At 35.2% G+C, this 14,687-nt stretch overlaps 1 protein-coding gene across 26 annotated transcripts in view; it reads right to left on the reverse strand.

Annotated features, from left to right (window-relative positions):
* TRIP12 (thyroid hormone receptor interactor 12) overlaps window positions 1–14,687 on the reverse strand; it is a 148,488-nt gene that overhangs the window by 113,758 nt on the left and 20,043 nt on the right. The window contains exon 2 of one of the 26 annotated variants that reach the window (XM_036857289.1): window positions 7,809–7,847. The exons of the other annotated variants lie outside the window; for them this stretch is intronic. The gene's annotated coding sequence lies outside the window, so the exon portion shown is untranslated. The remainder of the gene's footprint in view (window positions 1–7,808; window positions 7,848–14,687) is intronic. 26 annotated transcript variants of the gene reach the window in all.

Below are 14,687 nucleotides of genomic sequence, written 5' to 3' on the forward strand. Positions count from 1 at the left end.
TCTTGCTTAAGTAAAAATGGCAAGGCCTTCAAACACGACTGTCTTTAAAATGGGAATGAATATCCTTTAAGCTTCCCTAAGAGCAAGGGATTGAAATACAGAGGCAAATAAAACAATCCCTGCTCACAAGGAGCTTACTGCTCTATATCCCCACACTAGACTGAATCCTGCCTCTGCTACTTAATAAAAATGAGACATACAATACCTTACACCTTCATCTCTGTTTCTTTCTCAATTAAACTAGAGATAACACTATTAATTTAGGGTTTGGGTACTACAGACCACATATATAAGGCTCTTGGAACAGTGCCTGACACACAGAGCAGCCACTTAATGAGTGCCTATTAGCACAATTAAATGACTGGTGAATCTGGGGGAGAAGTGGGGGGTGGGGTGGTCATCAAGTCTACATCAAGTCCAACATCTTGAATAAGAAAGGAATTAGAGAGGAAAAAAATAACCCCCCAAATTCTATAAAACCATTTAGGACACTTTATATTTCACTTTGATTTAGGAAGGAGGTTAAAAAAACAAAAACAAAAAAACACTAGTTAGCATGTATAGTATAGTTACAAGTCAAATGTCAAACTCTTGGTAGTTGTATCTGTTATACAACAGTGCAACCTGGTTCATGAACCTTTAACGAACAAAACATTAGTTTAGAAAGCTAAACATTAGTCTGCATTAGGGAAGCGGAGAGAAATGTATTGTCTTTCTTCCAGTTAATCAGAAAAGTTCTGAAGAGAAAAAATAAGAGTAAGAGCCACTGAGTACAGGGGAAAGAGCTAGGTTATCTGAGAATGGGGTCTCAAGCATTTAATTCAATTTAGGGGCATTGAAAACTGTTCCAATGTCATGTTGGAATATTGTGCAACATGTAAAAATAGTTTTTCCAAATTATATTTTTTGTAACACTAGAAAGAACATTTACTGGCAAAAATACAGGTTTTAAAGTGAATATTAAAATAAAAATGATTATGGGTAATGTTTATTTTGTGCTTACCATGTCCCTGGCAGAGTGCCTCTTCCATTTAATTTTCACAACCTTACAAAATTGGTAGGACAAGAAATAACCTTCCTTTAGAGAAACTGTGGCACACAGTAGGTTGTAATAACCCTAAGGCTGCAAAGCTAATATGTTACAAGGCCAGCACTCAAACACAGGTTTGACCTAAAGTCCACGCTCTTTATGACTATACTATTATGACTAAACAAATGAAGAAAAAATAATTCTACGTTTCCCTTTTTTAAAAAGTCAAAACATTAAGAGAACATGGCATTGCAAGCTAGGAGGGATATCTCGAAAGTCCTAATCCTTTTATATTTCCTTGAGATAATCAGTTTAACTGAACAATCCTTAAATGAGTAATAATCACAAAACATGCTAAATGATATGAGAAGTAATATCAAAGGTAATACTGTAAATAAAAACAACAAAAAAGGGTAACTTAATTTCACCCTCAGCAGGTTGAAAAGGTCCAGTTTAAAAGGTTAGAGGATTTCCCTGGTGGCACAGTGGTTAAGAATCCGCCTGCCAATGCAGGGGACACGAGTTCGAGCCCTGGTCCGGGAAGATCCCACATGCCGTGGAGCAACTAAGCCACACGGAGCAACTAAGCCCGCACGCCAGAACTACTGAGCCTGCGCTCTAAAGCCCGCGAGCCACAACTACTGAGCCCGTGCTCCGCAACAAGAGAAGCCACCACAATGAGAAGCCTGCGCACCGCAACTTAGAGTAGCCCCCGCGCGCCGCACCTAGAGAAAGCCCGCACCTGTGAAGACCCAATGCAGCCAAAAATAAATAAATAAATTTATTAAAAAAAAAAAAAATCTGGGAAGAACGTGGACCTAAGAAATAAGTCTGAACTGTATCATGAAGGGCCTAAAGCTAAACACTTGGGGTTTAAGACCTACAGATAAGCAGATCAACTATTAAGCTACCAAACAGACTTAAGGGTGGATGAGGGTCCGATAACAATGGAAAGTGAATGAAGAGATAGGAATCAGGAAACATTTAGACAATAAAATCTATACCATGAGGGAAAAAAAAAAAGTCTAGCATTGTGTTTATCAAACTTCAGCATATATATGAATGGGGACATTAAAATGTCTCTCAAGTTTCTTACTCTGGTGACAAGGGTTAAGAAAAGTTATTTAAAACATATAAAGAAAGAAGATGACTGCATACCCTTTCAATGCCATATGAAACACTATTTAACAGGCTCAGCTAGGAACTATTTAATTTTTCTAGAAGACAGAAGCATTAATTTGCTATTTCCTATTAATTAGGGTTTCAGACAATGAATTTACATGTTATCTTGCAGATTTGTATGTAGAAGAAGTAAAAACAACGATACCAGTAGACGTAATCCCAAAGACTGCAGTTTGCTGCTCAATAGGACATTACCATCTAAAGTTCTTTATTAAATTGCCTAAAAATATCCAGTTCCTCAAATGTTATAGCAACCAGCTTATCCTAACAGGTTCCCTTAATTAATTAGTGAGTTGAATAAATCTTTACTATGTGTTTACTCCATAGTTCTAAGTTATGCTTTTAACTTTAGAAAATTTTAAAAAACAGATGGTAGTAACGTTACCAAATGGTACACATAGGGTAGAAAAATACAGTGTTAAACATGTCAAATGAGTTTGTAGGCTTTGTAGATAAAGAGTTCCGCTATGCAGATGCAAATAAAGATCTAGAATTAAGTAGGTAACTGAATATGCAGATGGGAGAAATTATCAGCAGGCAAGAGATAGATGAGACCAAGATAATCAATGAGATTTCATTTTCTCTAGGAAAAGCATGCAGCATAAAGAGAAGAACAAGCCCAGGGTGGAACTGTGGGAAAGACTAAAATCTAAGGAAAACAGAAAAGAAAGAATCTAGTTGAGGAGAATCAGGGACTCATCAGAAGTACGGGGAATAAACGATGAAGGTATACAACAAAAGTATGAGGGAAAAAATCAGGATGGTAGTACTGCAGACACGAATGAATAAAAGAATGGATAGGCAGAGTTCAAATGTCACAGAAAGGGCAGACACACGAAACTGAAACATGTCCATCAGATTGAGAAATCTGTGAGCTGCTTCTAGAAATGGTGGGGGAGGAGAGAGTATGGTTAAGTTAGGTAGACAGTAAAGACTAACTTTCGCGAGCAAAGGCTAGGCTACAAAGAAGACAGAGAAGAGAAAATAGCCAACGAGGTAAGGGGAAGCAGGACTGACAAAGCAAAAACTGTCACTTATGTTTATGGTTTCTACTCCTGTGTGTGCAGGAGTGTTCGTGATTTTCCTATTTTTCCTTTTTAAAAAAAATAAGTCTTGGGCATATTTATATATGTAAAGAAAATTACTGAAAGAAAAAGGCTGGGAATAAGGTATAGTTTACTAACGAGATCTTACAGGAGAAAAAGAAAGAATTAAGAGCATAAGCCTTCGATCAGAGGAAAAGCACATCACATCAATCTCAAAGGCACGAGATGACAAATGGCAGCAAGGATGTGCATGCCTAGCTTAACAGAACCTGTGATTTTAAGGTATGAGACCAGTAAAGGAGAAAGGAGATTTCAAAGAGTTACCTAATACAGAACAGGGAAAGGAGCTGACTATGGGCAAAGAGGACTACAAAGCGGCATGAAGAACCTACCGGGAGTAGAAACCATAAACGTAAGTGGCAGCCCACACCTGATGTAATTTTCTCGTTTATGTTAAGAGGAAATTCTCATCCAGAGTGAACTTCAGCAAAGCATACATCTATTTAGGGACACACCTAACAGCCGAATCCAGCTCTCCAGAATGCCAGTGAAAGGTATACTTTCCATTATGCCATTCTAAACATGAATTTAACCACTTTCTGTTTATTGATTTGTTGACAGCTAATCCATTTACAGAGATGGAAATAGAACACAATTGACCCTCCAGAGTCCAAACTCTGAATAATTTCTATACTATGCCTTCATTTACAAAGTGCAAATAACTAAAGTGCTTGCAGCAAACACTTGAAAAACTTGAAAGATCAAGTATCACCCAACACTGAACAACAAAATTCAACACTGGGCACACAAACTGATGCCAGCATCCACATTTTATGATTGTAATAGGCCTTGAGAATCTACCTTACTGTCATCTGGCAAGAGTCAATGAGATTAATTTTGGCATCATTTTCACAAAGAATACTATTTTTTGAGTATTAAGCCAGACAATTCATGCTATAGCTCTCTTAGAAATGTCCATTTTCTTGTTCAGCAGAAATTAAGATTCACAACTGTCTCGGTTAATACATTAATTACACATAATAGAGACTCCAATACTCCTTGAGTCTAAGCACACTTGATTCAAAAGATTTTAAAATTTAACCCAGATATTATTGCAAGAATAGAAATAGGAGATAGCAGGGTATAATGGCTCTTTTTCTTGATTTCCTCCCTGAAATCAAGAAAAATGAATAAATGCTTTAAAAATTCAGAAGAAATCTCCACTTATAATGAAACTAGAGAAGAGCTGGCTACACCCTAACTCATAGGAGAAAATTTGCCAGATACAATAAAATCTGTACCAAAAACAGGGAAGAGGTAAAGACCAGAGTTTAAAAAATAAAAAAAAAAATAAAAGGTAAGAAGATGATCTTAAAGGTTCCTATCAATGACCCTTTCTTTGAAAAAACTAAAACTGTGGAGCAAGGGCAACAAAAGATCAAAAGTACCCCCTCCTAGGGGCCAGCTTCCCAGGCCAGAACGGCAAGGGAGGTGAGGCACCTAAAAAAGGAGGCAGGCGCGCGTTTGTATTGAACAGCGCCCTGGTTAACCAAGACAAAGAACAGCCTAAACTGGAGGAGAGAAGCAGGGAAGAGAAAGAGTAACTCCAAAATTAAGATCAGCTGGGCAAACAATCACTAAGCCACCAAGCAAAAGGTACCGCAATGGTTCTCCACCAAAATGATCTGCTCTGATCAAAGGGAGAAAATAACCAAAATCAAAACTGAGAATTAACTACCAGGCAGAGGAAGCAATTCGAAATGGTGGAAAGATGTTCTGAAACAACTTGAAGGATACTAAAAGGGAGGCCATGGTTAATAAAAGAAACAGAAGAAAAAAATAATACTATTGCATAATTGTAAAAGTAAGTTATAAAACAGGAAGAAGACATCTTAAAGAGTTGTTTATCTCTGCCACAATTAGAAGGAAAATGCTGTATACACTAAAAATGGAACTACTGTCAAGGTTTTGTTAAGTAAAAAAGTAGGCACAGAATACTGGGCACAGAATATGATATGTCAACATATATATTACTATATTTGTAATAATCATTGGCATAAATATTATCAATAGAGAATACATTAAAAAAAAAACTATTTAAATCAGCTACCTTGTTAGAATAGGACCCTATAAGGCCTTTTACATTTTGAGTCATGTGCTATTTCCCTATACAATAAATTCTTTAAACAATTATGTATGTTGTAATTTTAACTCTATAGAAGATGATACTTAGTAGGTAAAAGTAACCAGAAAAAATAACTCAAAATATTAGCCATTTTTAGAACATTCTTTTCTCATTTTCATTTTTTAAAAGTATGTGATCTCATTACTAAAAACGGGAGAAACACTCAGATTATTTTCACAGGTTTCTATATCCCAGGCACACATTCATCTTCAAAAAAAAAAAAAGTAATTTTGTAATACAAATCCTGTTTCCAAGAAAATGGAGTTCTTAACTGCCTAAAACACAGTCTATAGAGAATGACATACTGAATCAGCCAGAGATCTTATATCTATCCCTGGCACCAAAAGTTTCTTTTGTACAACACTGTAATATAATCATCAATCAATTTATCACAGATATAGCCCAGCCCAGCCACTTCTAAGATACAGAGCAACTCAAATCCCTAATATAAATCCTATCTTAACTCATACAGTTTATATAATCCTTCAGACTACTAATTACATTTAGAAGACTATTTTTTCTTCTTCTTAAAGTCTCCGGGATTATAAACTAGTCAGCAACTTTTAGTCCATATGCCCAAGATTGCTCACAGGTCTAGTTTTAACAGGTACAAGTCTGTTGGCTACCATAATTTGCCAGTCAGTGGGGGCTGAAGGTCAGCTTACACTAGCATTTTTAGTACATCCTCTTAAAGATGTTCCTCTCTACCTAGCCAGGAATGAACAGACAAACGGGAAAGGTTACGGAACTGATAGTCTCTAAAATCTGGTTCAGCTCTATTTTTATAAGACCCTAACCTAACATTTATTTTCACTTTTCCTAAATGGAATACTTTTAAGTAAAGACCTAGGAACACCACTATCGGACACAGTGATTATCAAAAGGGAAGAACTATTGAGGGATGGAGGAGAGAATGATTTGTAAATGCCTCTCTCCACCAAGGAACAGAGAGATGCCTGCTGGGTAAGAATCACTGTTATTGAAAATAAAATACAAGGTATCCTGCAGATTACACCAAGGTGCTCCCTATGGACAAAAGCAATTTATGTTTGGTAAATGACCTTTAGAGCATAGGGACACACATAAGGCAATACTTTCAGAATATTTTCTTCAATACATGTTCTTGTCACTGCTGTGTACTCCACCATAATAATGAAATCACAGAGGTTAATCTCTTTAACATAGCTTGTATTAGAAATAATGCCTGCCTTGCATCAAAAATTATTTCAACATTGTGATCATCACAAATTGGTACAAACTCTTGGAAACAACAGGTATGTAGCTTGTCATTAACAGTGTTAGAATCTGGAGAATTTTCAGCCACAAATATGACTAAGTTTGTGGTAAGGCTCAAGAGAAAGAAAGCAATGAAATGTAACTCAAAGTTGGGGAGAAAAGATACAGACCATTACTTTAATGCAAGGTGAACAATGTACAGTGCCAAATTTTTGTTTAAGATCATGTATGTCATAGGGATTGTGTCTAAATTCAGAAAGTCTCAAAATATTTTTCAAAAGTTAAAAAAAAAAACAAAACACATTTAGAATGTCATACTCTAATGACCAGTTCCTCACATTTCTATAAATAGTAGCATTTTTACCAAAAATAAGTAGGTGCTAATGACTGCCTCTATACTGAGCCAAAACATGTACAAACCTATAGCCAGGAAAAATATAAAAGTTGTTATTCCCAAAATTAAGTTTTTAATACAGATTTCAGGACCCTATCAGGACGCGGGTAAGGAAAAATCAAACTATTATTCAAAAGCCCCTTACACTATTCTAATTATCAGCTAGGTTTAAGAGCTGACACAGTTACACTTTTTCTATCATTACATATCACCTAATCCTATGCAAACTTTACATGACTCCCCATATCCCATAATTTAAAACTGCCACTAATGTCCTTAGAATCCACAATTCCACTTCCAGGGAGCTAACCTAAAGAAACAGTTGCACAAGTCTGCAAGAATGTATGTAATCAAGATGCTTGCTGCAGTACGTCATAGAGGAAAAAAACTGAAGATCCAAATGTTCTTAGTTGGGAAATGGTTAAATTAAGCACACTGTAGCAATTCTATGGCATGCTTAGAGGTCCTTAAAAACAGAGGTAGATTTGTAAATACTACACTGATAGGAAAGGCAGAACACTGTTAATTTCTTCAATAAATATTTAGGAGCCTATCTGACAGGCATCAACAGGCATAATCTTTGCCTTGATGAAGCTTATGCTCAACTGGGAAGACACAAAATAATCAAGCTTTTTGCACATTGTGGTAAGTGCTATGAAAGATGGAATAGGAGAAAAACAGGAAGTATAGAGAATAAGGAAGGGGGAAGAAAAAAGCTACTTGAGGTTGACTCACCAGGTAATACCTCTCTGAAGAGGTATCTTAAGCTGAGACCTGAAGGATAATAGAGAAGAAGGGGGGAAAATTGTTATTTGTTTGTATATGCATAGGAAAAAATGTTCTGAAAAAATATACCTAAATGTCTACAGTAAAGAGAAGTGGTAAAGAGTACCTAGGTCTTGAGTCAGTTCAAAATCTGGCTCCACCAGAAACCATGTTAACTTAGAGAAATGTCTTAACCTATCAAAGCCTTAGTTTCCTCAACTATAAAAGGAAGATAAGTATATTTCATTAGTTATGAAAATTAACTGAAACACTTAGAAAATATAGTAAGCAAGTTACAGGTGGAAAAAAGGAAGACAGAACCTACATATTCAGTTTTAAGAGATATCAAAGAAACAAAAGTATGGAAAATATGAACACTGACTCGACAGTTACAAATGTTAAGGAACTGTCTATTTTTTATTATACGATCATGGTACTAGCTTATGTCTTTAAAAAGAGTTCTCAAGTTTTAGAGAAGCAGTCTGAAATATTTACAGATCATATAACAACTAAAATTTGCTTCCAAATAACTGGGGTAGGGGTAAAGGTATGGGTGAAAAAGAGTGGCCGTGAGTTGATGGTGTCATAGCTGGGTCTTGGGTATCTTGAGGTTCTTTATACTATTCTATTTTTGTGTATGTTTGAAATATCCCATAATAAAAGTCTTTTATAAAAAGAATAAGCACTCAATTATACGCTGTAATTATCTTTGGAAAGAAGAAACTGTTGCTTTTGTTTGCTTTCAAAGAATCATCACCACTGGCTTTTAAAAAAAAATATGCCCATAGAGATTTCACCTTTATTAGAAACAAGAAAAATTAAGCTTCTGGATATAGAGCAAATCATCCTTGACCTAAATGTGTCAACCTACATTTCATTAATTCATCCTTTAAATTCCTTGTCTCCCAACTCTAACACAGTGTGAGATTATCAACGAAAACATTATGCCTTTCAGAGGTGAAGATACAAAAGAAAAACCCTACCCCCCACCCACTTGAGAAGTGGCCACAATGACCCTATACATCTTCCACTGGTTCTGTTTTCAGAGCTCCTGAGTGTAGAAGAAGAATTCCTTCCTCATACATTACAAGAAGTCAGGCACAGTCTTCCAATAATACGGGATACAACCACTTAACAGTGAACTTCAGAGGATGCAGAATCAATTCAACACTTCACCTAACTCTTTGCCATGGTGCTAAACAGCTATTATACCACTCCATTCTGGCAAGACAAAACATCTCCACTTAAAGCTTCAGGCCTTCTGCTAAATCTTAAGTATTGACTAAGTGTGCCTTAAACATTTCACCCAGTATTGCTAAGACATAATGTAAACATGGACTACGTTGAAAACAAAGTCAAATACCCAGGTGGACCCATAAATTAAGGTATATTAACAAAAGTTTTTCTCCCACACTGAGCCCTGGATCTTTCACTTATGTGTATATATAAGTGGATACAGAGAGCAATAAAGATGAGCTACAAAGGGTCTCTGGCATACTAAGAGATAAGGACCAGTGTTTCTCAAATTTTCTAGCCTAAAACAAAATGTTTTCAGCTAGATAATGTGATTAATTAAAAAATAAATAAGTAAAAAATCACAATCAAATCAATAAGACCACAGTTACCATTCTTAAAATGGGCACAAATTTGAACAAAATTTTTAAAACAGGCTAATTGTACAAATTCAGTCCCCTCCTGAACCTTCCATCTTAATTCCTTTACTTCTTACCACCTTCCTAAGTTTATGATGAAAAATTTCAAAACAGAAAAAAACTTGAGAGCTGTTCGATAAATACCCATATTCCATCACCTAGCTTTTACCAGTAACAGTGTGTTACATTTCCTTCATCACATATGTATATACGCATCCATATCTACTCATCTATACATCCCTCTGTCTGCCTGGCCAAAGAGCCAACATATTTTCTGATGCGTTTCCAAGTAAGCTTACAGACATCATTACACTTTGTGTGTATTGTTAACTAGTGTTCAAACTTTGTTTCATGTTTTCAGTTAAGTTTACATACAGTGAAATGAACAAATCTTAAGTATAAAATTCAATGAGTTTTGACAAATGCATACACCTGTGTAACCTAAATTCTTATCAAGATATAGAACAGCACCCAAGAAAAATTTCCTTGTGCTCCTCCCAGTCAATCCCTGTACTTCTCCTCCCAACTCTAAAACGACTGTTCTGATTTTTCTCAGAGATTAGTTTTACTTGTTCTACAATTTCTTATAAATGGAACCATGGTACATGTACTCTTTCGTATAAAACTTGTTTGACTCAGCAATGATATGTGAGTCATTCATGTGGTTCAGTGTGTACATTCTTATTGCTGAGTAGTATTCCACTGTATGATTGCATCACATTGCTTATCCATTCTTCTACTGATGGACACTGGATGGTTTCTAGGTTTTGGCCATTATGAATAAAGCTGGTACAAGCATCCGTCTACAAGCCTTTCCATGGACATGTGCTTTTATTTGTCTTGAGTAAATACCAAGAGAAGAATCACATCATCAGGAAGATTACGATTAAGTTTTAAAGAAATCACCAGACCTTTTTCCAAATCAGCTACACTATTTTACAATCCTAACAGTAAGTATAAAAGTTCCAGTTGCTCCATAACCGTGCCAAAACATGGTGTTCTCAGTTTTTCACATTTTAGCCCTTCTGATGGGTATGTAGTGGTATTTCATTGTTGTTCTGACTTATATTTCCCTAATGACAAATGATGTTGATCACTTTTGCTTGAAGCTCTTCCCACTCCACTCTCCAAACCCAAAATACTCAAGAACTTAATTGTACTCCAAACTTTTTTTTAGTCTTTATCAATTCATGAAGTTAAAATCTAAAAATCTGTACATGTCTGGCCAAGATCTGTAATCATATTTTGAATAATCTGGATGACCTAAGAAACTTCAAGCCAGGGTATGTCAAATCTTATGACTCTCAGTGCAGTGCTGCTCAATATTTAGTATGCGTAAGAATCACCTATGCATCTTGTTTAAAAATACAGATTCTTATTAAAATACAGATATGAGACCTGAGGTACTGCATTTCTAACAAGCTCCCTTGCCAGTCAGAAGACTACACCTTGGGTAGCAAGGTCTGAATGCTTCAATGATTAAATACTTGACGGAAGTAAAATACATCTTCTCTGGATAAAGGCACCTTTATTCCAGGCCTCAGGAAAACTCTACAAATAAACTAAAGACAGTGAACAGCACAAAAGTAAACAAGGCACCATGAATATGGAAAAAAAAAGAGAAACCGTCACACAGATTTCAGATCTTAGAACTGTCCGACAGATAAATGTTCCCTATGTTTAAAGATAAAAAGGACAAACTTGAAAAAGCTGAAGGAAACAATATTAAAGTGACAGATTTGAAAAGGAACCAAACAGAACTTCTAATATGAAAAATAAAATAAAGCTTAATAAACAGGTCTGGCAGCATATTAGACAAAGAAGAAAGTTAGCAAAGCATAAGACACAGTAGAAGAAATTATGCAGACTGCAGCACAGAAAGGCTGAAAGATTAAAAATGAAGAAGATATACAGAGGACAAAGTGAGAAGATCAGACATATGTTTAATCAGAATTTCAGAAGTACAAGAGTGAAAACAAGGCAGAGGCAGACTTAAACATTTAATGGCTGGGAATTTTCTAGAACTAGTGAAAGAGACCAACCCATAAATTCAAGGGGCCCAAATGATCCTAAACAAGATAAAAAAAAAGACGTTTACATCTAGTCATGTCTTAGTGAAACCACAAAGTAGCAAAAATAGAGAAAATCTTAAAGCCTAAGAGGCGGGAGAGGTGTTTATGTTTTGACAGACTGTCAGTGGACCTCTTGACAGCAACAATAGAAGCCAGAAAACAGTGGAATTAGAGTTTCTTCAGCACACTAAACACAGGTGTCAATCGAGAATTCTACACCAAATGAAATTATCTTTTAAGAATGAAGTTTGTGTCGGATAAAAACTGGTAAGAGTTTTCCCACCAGCGATCAAATAAAAGCGATCCCAAACACAGTACTGAGATATAAGAAGAAATAAAGGTGACAAACACAGATAAATGTAAATGAATATCAACTCTATAAAATTATACCATTCAGTTAGGTTTTAAAAACTGATTAAAGTAAAATAGCTATTTTTAAAGTCAAGAGACACTTGGTAAACTGAGTTACTATTCTAAATCTTTGCCTTTTCCATAAGAAGTAAAGGTACCAGCTAATTACAGACCTTGTTAGATATACTGTTTTAGTTTCTAAAATAACCAAAAACTAGAATCATACCTCTATTAAAAATAATTAATTCAAATGAAAGCAACAAATTAAAAAATAAAATGGTAAAAATGGTAAAAACTCACTCTCTAGTTAAGATTATCAAACTGGATTTTTAAAGCATTTCAACTACAAGAGACAGATCTAAACACAAGGATACAGAAAGGAAGAAGACGGAAAAGTATCATGCAAACATTAGACAAAAGAAAGCTGGTGTAGCTATATTAGTATCAAAAAATTTGACTTTATAAATTTTTAAAAAGACATCATTTGGAGGTAAAAAGGGTACCTTCATAATGATAAAAGGTTCAATTCAGGAAGATAGCAATTCTTAATCAGTTTTTAAAACCTTAAAACAAAAATTTTAAAATACATTAATCCAGACTGAATTTTAAAACACCTCTCTCTCTGATATCAACAAGACAACCAAAAAATAAGGATACAGATAACTTGAATAACACTGTTATCCACAGAATTAATGGACAACTGCAAATACATATTCTTTTCAAGCACACAGAATATTGACAAAAACTATTCATATTCTGGGCCTCATAAAGTAAATCAACAAATTCAACTGAACTGAAATCATACTGAGCACATTCTCTGACCACAATGAATAGAAATCAACTATATTTCAATAAAAATTTTTAAAAAGAATGATGCACAAAGGCAGACTATAAAGAATCAATGGAGAATTAGAATAAATAGAATATAAAAAAATGAATATAAATATTCAAATGTATTTTATAAACAAAAAATCAAATCAAAATAAAGGGGTTGTCAGGTCAAGGGAAAAAAAAAGGAATCAATAACAAAAAAGATAACTAAAAAAAAAAATCCCACTGTTGGAAAGTAAGCACACTTCTAGAGCAACTATGTAAATACTTTTAACATCCAAATGGCAATTAACCCAGAGTTCCCTACCCATCAGCACTGTTGTGACTGATTTTCCCCTAATTCATTACCTTGCACTTGCCCCCACGAAGTTCACCTGAAATCTTGCCTATTCACATTTTACAAAATCTTCTTGCCTTAAATTTCTCAAAGTTTCTGCACATAACAACTCCAAAGAGCTCCATGGCACTCTGCAAAATTAAGACATTTCATTGGATGTTGGAAGTACAATTAAGTGTTTGTAGTCTTGTTTTCTCTAAGAAATTCCCTATGGATGTCACAACTGTTATACTGAACAAATATTTATAATTATGCACTTGCATAACACTGAAATAAAAACTTAGCATGAAAAGAAAACTACTTGTATTAGACAACCGTTTGTAATATGCTATATATAACCATCTGCCTCTTCTATCCACTGTATATCATAGAGCCTATGGAAGCCGTCACTAGGTGACAAGTTCCCATATCCTACAACACCGACCACAGGTTAACTAGGGTTTATACTCTGCAAATGACCTATGACGGATCAACCAGAGTCATTCCCCAAGACTCTTTGGGTACCCTGGTTGTTAAGTGTAAAGCTTGGCACTATAATGGCTATCCTTAACACAGTCACATTAGGAAACAGTCTTGAGAGAGAGAGAAATAAAGCAGACATACCACAGTAAAGGTAACAGGTATCTGAATTGTTGGTTTCAGTTCTTTGTTCCTAAGGCCCAGCTGCCTGTTTTCATCCTTAAAGATTTCATTAGACACATGTGGGTAATCGATCTCAAACGTGTCCAATCAAAGTCTGCATTTTTTCACATCCTACTTTATTTTTTATGCTCCAAATTTGTGGCACTGCTGCTCTTTAAAACCTGACTCGTGTGTGGAGATTCAATATTTCCTCCAATAACAAAGACAAAACTATTAAGTCTTTGTATATTGTTGTTCTATACAAATACTTTGTATTCTTCTGACATGGGCCTCTCTCTTAAATCCTAACAACCCCAGAATTATAGAAAGAAAAAATTTACTCATATTTAACAGAAGAGAGGCTCAAAGGAAATTCATCTAGGCTCAAGTATCTAAGCTTAAAATCAGATTAGCAGTCTCCTGACTCTTGGACCAATTTTCTATTACACTGTCCTTTAAAAGGATAAATTCATACCCATCAAACCCAGTTTATAACTTTCCATTTGTAGTATGTTATATAAATGTTTAAAAATCAACATTTTTAAGTGATAACACATTCAGTATCACTAAAATAAGGTTCCACTCTGAAAAACCAAATAGCACTACTGAATACATTAAAATCAATATCAAGAAATCTTAAAACTTGGTAACTCTTTTCCCACCCTTTATTAAACTTTAAAAAGAAGAAAAATATGAAGATGAAACTTGTATTAGACAAGAGAAAGAACTGAACAAAACCAGAGCCACCAAATTTCTATGCTCAATCATTTCTCACTCACAAATAGAAAAATAACCAAAATAAACTAGAGGGAGAGGTAGAAAGAGAAAGTACTGCCACACCTCTAGGATGTAAAACAGGACAGTTAAGTTTCTTCTGGGGGGGAAAAAAAATTCATAAAAACCAAAAAGAATAAACCAGAAGTGCCAAAGGGGTTCCGGAAGATTCTATCATGTGCTGTGCTGAGACATCAGCTAGTCCTGGCCT

This window comes from Balaenoptera musculus, chromosome 7, assembly GCF_009873245.2.
Source record: "Balaenoptera musculus isolate JJ_BM4_2016_0621 chromosome 7, mBalMus1.pri.v3, whole genome shotgun sequence".
Lineage (NCBI taxonomy): Eukaryota > Metazoa > Chordata > Mammalia > Artiodactyla > Balaenopteridae > Balaenoptera > Balaenoptera musculus.